This window comes from Papio anubis, chromosome 3, assembly GCF_008728515.1.
Source record: "Papio anubis isolate 15944 chromosome 3, Panubis1.0, whole genome shotgun sequence".
Classification (NCBI taxonomy): Eukaryota; Metazoa; Chordata; class Mammalia; order Primates; family Cercopithecidae; genus Papio; species Papio anubis.
The window spans coordinates 862,008-870,018 of NC_044978.1; the positions used below are offsets into that span (position 1 = coordinate 862,008).

At 39.3% G+C, this 8,011-nt stretch overlaps 1 long non-coding RNA gene across 1 annotated transcript; it reads left to right on the forward strand.

Moving 5' to 3' along the window:
- Positions 1 to 1,425: 1,425 nt before the first annotated feature.
- Positions 1,426 to 6,841, forward strand: LOC103884859. Its single transcript, XR_002522337.2, has 4 exons — positions 1,426 to 1,768; positions 3,300 to 3,396; positions 4,901 to 5,052; positions 6,006 to 6,841. It is a non-coding gene; the product is annotated as an uncharacterized LOC103884859 (long non-coding RNA).
- Positions 6,842 to 8,011: the final 1,170 nt, after the last annotated feature.

Genomic DNA, 8,011 nt, shown 5'->3' on the forward strand with positions numbered 1-8,011 from the left:
CTTCTCAATTCAACTGTTTGCATTTTGAGTCTTCTTGCTCATATTTGTGTTGTTAACACTCATGGGCATCTCTCAGGTGTCAGCAATACAATGTCGAGGGATAAGTGGGGAGAATTGTTGTGATCTTGCACCTTGTCCCTAGAGGATCGCTTCTCTGTAAGAGGGATGTCTAATTCAGGACTCCCCAAATGAGAAATCAGTATGTGTGGAAATACTATAAAGAGGTTTCACTGTAGCGTACGTTGTAATAATTTACAACATTTGCTCCGATGCATACCCTACATGGTAGGGCAATTACACAGGTAATAAACCTCGTATCTGAAAACACAGAGCACATAATACCCAGCCTTTTCATGCACACTTGATTTCTCCTGATTTATTAATAACTTTCTCATATTTAAGTGATTTTCCTTATTACGCATTGCTTTGTATCTCACTGTGGCATGGCCTTAGCTCAACAGTTGCTGAAATTCTCCCACAAGACTTATTAACTCGACATTTGCTTAGAAGACATGTTCTGCCTTGTGGCTAATGATATAGTTGCACAGTAAGAAAGAAGGATGAAAGCAGAAACACACGACAGGACATTGAGAAGCGGATAAACAACAAATAAAAATGTAGGGAAACAAAAACCAATTCATTCTCTCTTGTTTTGCAAAGAGTTTTAAGCATATCATGACATTTTGAAAGTAGAAAACATCCCTACAAAGCTGTATCAAACACCATCCTAATCCCAACACCACAGTTCTTCAAGTGGCAGGTGATAAATTCTAACAGAACATTAACATTTGGTAAAATGGTACTTAAAATACAAATGATAAAGGAACCGAAGCCCCTGGCAGTCTCAGTTTATAAAGCGACTTGTTTACCTTTATAGTTTAATCACACGATAGTGTTATCACCAAAGAATGTAAGTTCTCATCTTCATTTCACATTCAGTCTGTTTTTAATGATTGTGTTTTTTCATAGAAGCTTCTTCACTGGGAGAAAGTAAAATGCCATAGAGACCAAATAACTGTGGCAATGGTCGCATATGACACTGAATAAATGCTAAATGCGGACTTGTTTTTGCTGCTAAATAATTTGATTTGTTCCTGTTTGTTCTATTTAATTACTGAGGCAGTGACATACCCAGATATGTTTTTCATAATTAACCTTATGGCAAAAGTGAAAGTGAATTTGTTTCTACAAGTGCTGATAAAAACAGATAGGACTTTTAAAGATTTGAGTAGTTTGAGTCCCAGTGGTTCATTAAACTCTCTTTGTGAATGGAATAAGTATTATTTATCATTCCCAAGCATCTAATACTTACAATTTGTTAACTCTCCTTACTTTAACTTACATATATTAATTCTAATTCCCAAGAGAACATTTTAGGAACAGATGCTATTATTCCCCTTCTTTGGGAGAAGAAACACAGGGCCAGAATAGTTCAGTGACTTGCCCAGAACCTCAATAAAATAAATATTATAACTTCAGATTTGAACCCAAGTCTTTCTACGGCTAAAGACCATTCTCTTTCCAATACATCATTCTACCTCCTGGTTTATGTAAATTGGAGCAACCAAGTCTGTTTCAACTTGTTTCTAATTTGTGAGTAAGCTCTTCAATATGTTCTAAAACAATTAGCCACTATCCATAAATAATCACAGTTGGAATAGATAATTAAACAAACAAAAAGTCTCATTTCTCTCATTGCAGGTGTGAACAAGGTCCATCAAATGTGTAACTTACTTCTCCAAACTCTACAGATATCTCACAATATCATGTGAGTTGTGCATGGCTGACTATTTCCATCTCAGAGTTTCCAGTACTTACTTCTGGTTACAAGAAAATGGCTGGTCATCCGAAAGCTCAAACTAGACAACTTCAATTTTTCATGTACTGGGATATAGTGTGTAATTAAAACTCTCCAGCCAAACTAAGCATAAATATAACAGACTAATATACACCAAAGAAACTTCCTCCTGGCACACCTCATAGAAACTCCATTGTCATTAAAAATCAGCACTGGACAAAATAAGTAATATTGCACATGTAACCATAAGTCTGTGTGCAGTTTAGACAACAGTTTCTCCTTGTGTCATTCAAATAGGTTTTTCATATGTAGTCAGTAAAGTTTACAGTAGTGTAGCTTTCAAGTGGGATGTTACTCTTTAAAGATTTCTCGACCGCAGAGTGGCTCACGCCTGTCATCCCAGCACTCGGAGGCCGAGGTGGGTGGATCACCTGAGATCAGGAGTTCGAGACCAGGCTGACCAACATGGTGAAACCCTGTCTCTACTAAAATACAAACATTTGCTGGGCGTAGTGCCGGGTGCCTGTAATCTCAGGTACTTGGGAGGCTGAGGCAGGAGAATCGCTTGAACCAGGAGGTGGAAGTTGCAGTGAGCCAAGGTCGCACCACTGCTCTCCAGTCTGGGCAACAAGAAAGAAACTCCATCAAAAAAGAAAAAAAAAGAAAAAGAAAGATTATTTCTGTTTCTGGATAGACAAAAAAATTGTAATGAAAAAATTCAATAAGAATTATTGCCCACAATTAGCAATTTTTTAGTGCCCAGTTTAATGACACTGTTCCTAGCCCCACCAAAATGAGAAGACATTTGTTATATAGAACGACATTACTGTCCCCTTCAAGGAAGAACAGGGCTGGCCGGTGGAGGGTGGTGACATTACAATTCATCGGGAAAAGTTTTCAATTAAATGATTGTTAAGGCTCTTTCCAAGTCCCAAATTCTACACTTTTATTATTTTAGGAGTAAAAGCCTATTTGTTTATCAAGAGACCTTAGGAAAACATTTGTCTAAGGTGTGCTATCACTGAGTGGGGCTAATGGGACGGACGGGAGAAATAAGCCCCTGGCCAGGAGGCTGGAGCTCCGTAGTCCTGCGTTAGCCAGGAATGGAGGATTAAGCTAGTTGGAATAATTTGAGTTCTTTGTTTCTCAATGCTTCATTTTAACTTGTAAAATGGGAGTTGGAAAACTGACTCCAGGGAACTGGCAAAAAAAAATAAAAGAATTGGTTGGCACAGGTGAGTGTATACGTGGATGGCAGTGTCGACGGCTAACAGATACTGTAACTGTGTCAGAGCACTCTGTGGCCGTCATGAAGCAAGCCTATCTGGATTGGAAGGCTGTCCACCCGAGACCCTGACCCCACTCTCACACTCACCATCCCAAGCAAGACTGTTGACTAGTTTGAGCTGTAGATGCCTCATGTGTAAATAAGGGTGTGGGAGAGATGCCTGCAGAGGTTATTCTCTTTTTGACCTCTGAAAACACTTGTGCTCTCTGACAGAAGAGTTGGAACTTAAGTTTCAAAGAGATGGAAGCAAAGTGACACCAAAAATATCCTAAAATTGAACCAGAATAATGGGAAGCCTCCAGAAACAAAGGTATGTTTTACTTTTCATTCTTCAACATATTTTCTCATCTTAAAGCTCTTTATAAAGTTGTCTTTTCTACTTCAGAGTGGGGAAGTAATCATCTTTTTCTTAGAAACTTTGTCAGCTGAGTTTTCATACACTTTCAAAATTGAGAGGATAGATGTTTTGAGTTTATATTTTAGTACTGATTGATACTTGGTTTGTTGAGTAAAGTGGTTGAGAAAAAAAGTTTTTTTTTTTTTAATAAGAAGGAGTTTAAAAGTGGCTTAGCATTTTAGAAAAGTGGTTGTCAGATACAGAAAACCAGACTCACATGTCTTAAACAGTGAATGGAGTTTACTGACTCACAAATGAGAAAGTCCAAGGACAGACTGATCTTTAGTCAAAGTGTGAGTGGATTTCTGTCCCCATTTTTGGGGGGATTTCTTTGTGTCTCCATCGATTGCCTGGCCTCTTTAGCGTCAAAATGCTTTCCTTGTGGTCATATGATTACTGTCAACTTCTTTTCCATACCCACTATAAGAAAGGTGACCACCGTCCTCCACTGTTGAACGGATGTCCTGGTTTTGCTTTCACTGGACCATCTGGAGAGGTCCAGATTGAACTAATCTGTAGCCACAGCAATGCCTGGTATTGGTTTAGGAGTGAGGTAGATGGAACAATGATGAAACAATCTTAATGACAAAACAGCATAATCAGAAAGCAGGGTATACCCTTGGATCTGAGTATGAAGCAAATCCCACCCAAACTTTCTAGTTACTACATTATGAAGTGGAGAATAGTGGAGAACGCTGGTTGGTAAGATTACCCCAGTAACCACTCCAGAGTTCCGCCACCACAGTCAATGTTATCAATAGAAGTCAGCTGGACTCCATGCCTTCATCAAATTATCATGGTAGAAAGAATTTAAAGACAACTAGTCTCACCTTCATACTTTACTAATGATTAAATTAAAGGTCCAAAGGTTTAGATAGTTTGACCAAGAGAAAGTAGCAGATCTGGAAGTGGCTCCACCTCACTGTCACTGGTGCAATCAGCTTTCTACTAGATGCCACTCATTTATTTATTCACTCATTATGCAGTGAGCATTGCTGTCTCCAGCATGCTCCTGAAAGGTGTCTGCCTTCAGAGCCCACTTCAAAGGCCACCTTCTCCAATGAGAATTTTTCAGTCTTTTAGTTAAAATTATCTCTCAATATTATGCACGATCGTAGCATTTGGTGCCTCTTTCAGTTCCCTTCTACTTCTTCTTATGAATGTTTTTCTCTATCTCTCCCACTGGAATGAGAGTTCCTTGAGCAAAAAGGCTGTGTCCTCTGCATCTGTCTATCCTTCTGAGAGCTGCCCACAATTTCAGACATGGTCTGCATATTAACATTTGAATACATGCGTAAATGAATATATAATTTTTGGCAATGTTTTGGCTCAGGAAATGGTGACTGGAGAATTTATTAGTGGTAGACAGTCTGTCTTTTTCTTGACCCACAGCATTATGTTAATGTCTCCTTCATAGCTGGAATTGAACCAGACTTGCTTTTGTTGACCCAGCATTTGGACTCAGGCAAATGCTGATGCGGATGAAGTTTGCCTTTGTTCCTTCTGCACCGTCCTTTCCAGCATCACTTTCTCCTGAAGGTCCCGTGTGCGTAGACAGCAGTGTCTCAGGTAACTTTCCCCAGCCCTAACGAGATGTAAATTACTCTGTTCTATTCCAACAGACTCTTCTAGGAATCATTTGAGATAAATATATTCTAACTTTACGTTCCTAACACTCTCAGAGGTATCTGATTTTTATAGGCGCTTTGGAGGTAGAAGCTTTAAGACATCTAAATTAAATTTTGAGTTTTAAATAGCATGATATGGTCACGGTGTGACCTTTAAACTCTAGATGGTCTTCTTTTTCCTTTCTCTACATAATTTTTGTTTCTACTTGCCCATCCATAAGGCCAGCCCAGCCTTTATCACGTGATGGTTCATCTCACAGTATCCCCTGGAATTACATCATAGTGGGGAAAGAGCGGGCATTGAGCGGACATAGCAAACTTTCCTACCAAGAAGTACACCTAATTGGACCTACTGGGACTCCAGTCTTCCTTGGAAAATGCAAAAGTGATGTTATATTTGTTATGAGAGAAGCTGAAATTACCTGCAACACAAGTGTCAGTGCCTCAGAGTCACAGCAGAGATGCCGCAGATGCTGTTATGCAGGACAGAATCTATGTTTATTCAAAGGCCACACATTTCTGGGGACTGAATCTGCCGAGAGAGAGATCTTGAAACATATTGAGATGGGTCCCTTCTGTCTGTCAATAGTACATTATGACCGATTTGGATAGGGGAGTAAATCTTCAATTGCAAATGAGATAGCTAAAACTTGTAGTTTATCTTTGCTGTCTTATTACCACATATCAATAAGAGTACCTTTCAAGTGAAATGAGAATGGTCTCCAAGAGCAATTTTCACCACACCATTAGAATTTGTGTATATGAAATAAGAGTAAATTATTTCATGGACAGTCCACTTGTAGGAAAAAATGACTGATTTTTTTAAACTCTACCCTTGCCTTAGATTATTTGTTACTTTCCTTTAGTTTATGCTGCATTTTTTTTTTTTTTCAGAAAAAAAAGTATGGATTGACTTCTTAATATGTCTCCAAACAGCACAGGCTTGGACATAACAATAAGACCAGGAAATACAAATGGACTGTTAAAAGGAGTATTTACAGTGGAAACACAATAAAAAGTGTGGACTCAAGCTGTGTTTATATTCCTATGTTTTCAGGACTTTTGACATTTATAACCCTTTTGGCTTTAAAATTCAATTTTCATACTTCATCTAAGTGATAAGGTGTATTTCTTTTGACAAGGTCTAAGAAAAATAATCTTTTCAGTTATTTTGAGTTATGAAAAAAATGGGTGAACCAATAACTAACATGATTGAACACAAGCATTTCAAATGTGGCATGTGGCTAAGCCTCCAGAGCAGTCCCTGCATTTAAAGGAATATATACAAAGAGGTGCACAAAATGCTTCTTCTAAGAGCCTTGCTGGCATTTACTGAAGTTTGATTCCAGGTTAAAAAAGACATTGTCATTGCTTGTGCTAGGTGTGACTTACTTCCAAACAAAACATTTAAGGACACATGATTCTTAAGAATAATAATTTGGACTTTGAAAAAATACGAAATCGTCGATACATTTTGTACATCCTTCACATTCGCACTTCAGATGACAGAGGATGCTTGAAACAGGATGGAATTCTCTTTGAACATATTCAGGAATATTCGTTCTATCTTACTCGTTTCCCTCCCGATACTTTGAATATGGAGAGCACCCTTTCTACCTAATCATTTTTTGGATGGAAATAGAAATAAGCCAATCTACATTTTTTGTTTTTGTTTTAAGACAAAGTCTCCCTCTGTCACCCAGCCTGGAGGGTAGTAGCATGATCTCTACTCACTACAATCTCCACCTCCCGGGCTCAAGCAATTTTCCTGCCTCAGCTTCCCAAGTAGCTGGATTACAGGCGAGCCCCACCACAGGCTACTGTTTGTGTTTTTTATAGAGATGAGGTCCCACCATGTTGCCCAGGCTAGTCTCGAACTTTGGTACTCAAGTGATCCGCCCACCTTGGCCTGCTGGAGTGCTGGGATTACAGGTGTGAGCCACTGTGCCTGGCCTCTACCCCATTTTTATTCTTCCTCTTCAAGCTCCATGTGGAGCAGACCCACATCTAGTGATATGGTAACAGTTTATTTATTTTTTGCTGCCAGAGATTTTATTTTTCAACAAAATAAAATTTTAAGAAAACAAAAACTTACCCATTTAGGTGTTAAAAGACTTTCTGTTTTAATAAGTCTGTGAAAAAAAAACTTTAAAAATGCCTCACAGTTATTCCTTCTCTTTCTCAAAAAGGGGATCTGATAGTCATAAAATTTTGTAATACCTCACGGTCATTTATCATGTCTTAATTAATGTAATCTGGCCGGGCACGGTGGCTCCCGCCTGTAATCCCAGCGCTTTGGGAGGCCGAGGCAGGCGGATCACGAGGTCAGGAGATGGAGACCATCCTGGCCGACACAGGGAAACCCCGTCTCTTCTAAAAACACAAAAATTAGCCGGGCGCGGTGGCGGCGCCTGTGGTCCCAGCTCCTCAGGAGGCTGAGGCAGGAGAATGGCGGGAACCCCGGGGGCGGAGCTTGCAGTGAGGCAAGATGGCGCCACTCACTCCAGCCTGGGTGACAGAGCAAGACCCCATCTCAAAAATAATAAAATAAAATAAAATAAAATAAAAAAGTAATCAACTAACATATAGCCATGTTTTGGGATCAGGTAAGTATATAAAGTTATTTTACACTACAGTATGAAACTGAATATTTTTTGTTCTATTTTGGTAGCCGTTGAATAATTTCAAACTATTTTCCTGGCTATCTGTGTAACCACCCAACAGGCTCACCTTGCCCACTGCCTAGACAGAGCCAACTTACCAAGACAGGGTGACTGCTATAGAGAAAGTTATTCATGCAGGGATAACTTTGGCTGTGCGGAAGACTGGAGCTTTACTAGTCCTCAAATCAGTCCCCCAGAGAATTCGGGATTGGAGTTTATAAGGATAATTTGGTGAGC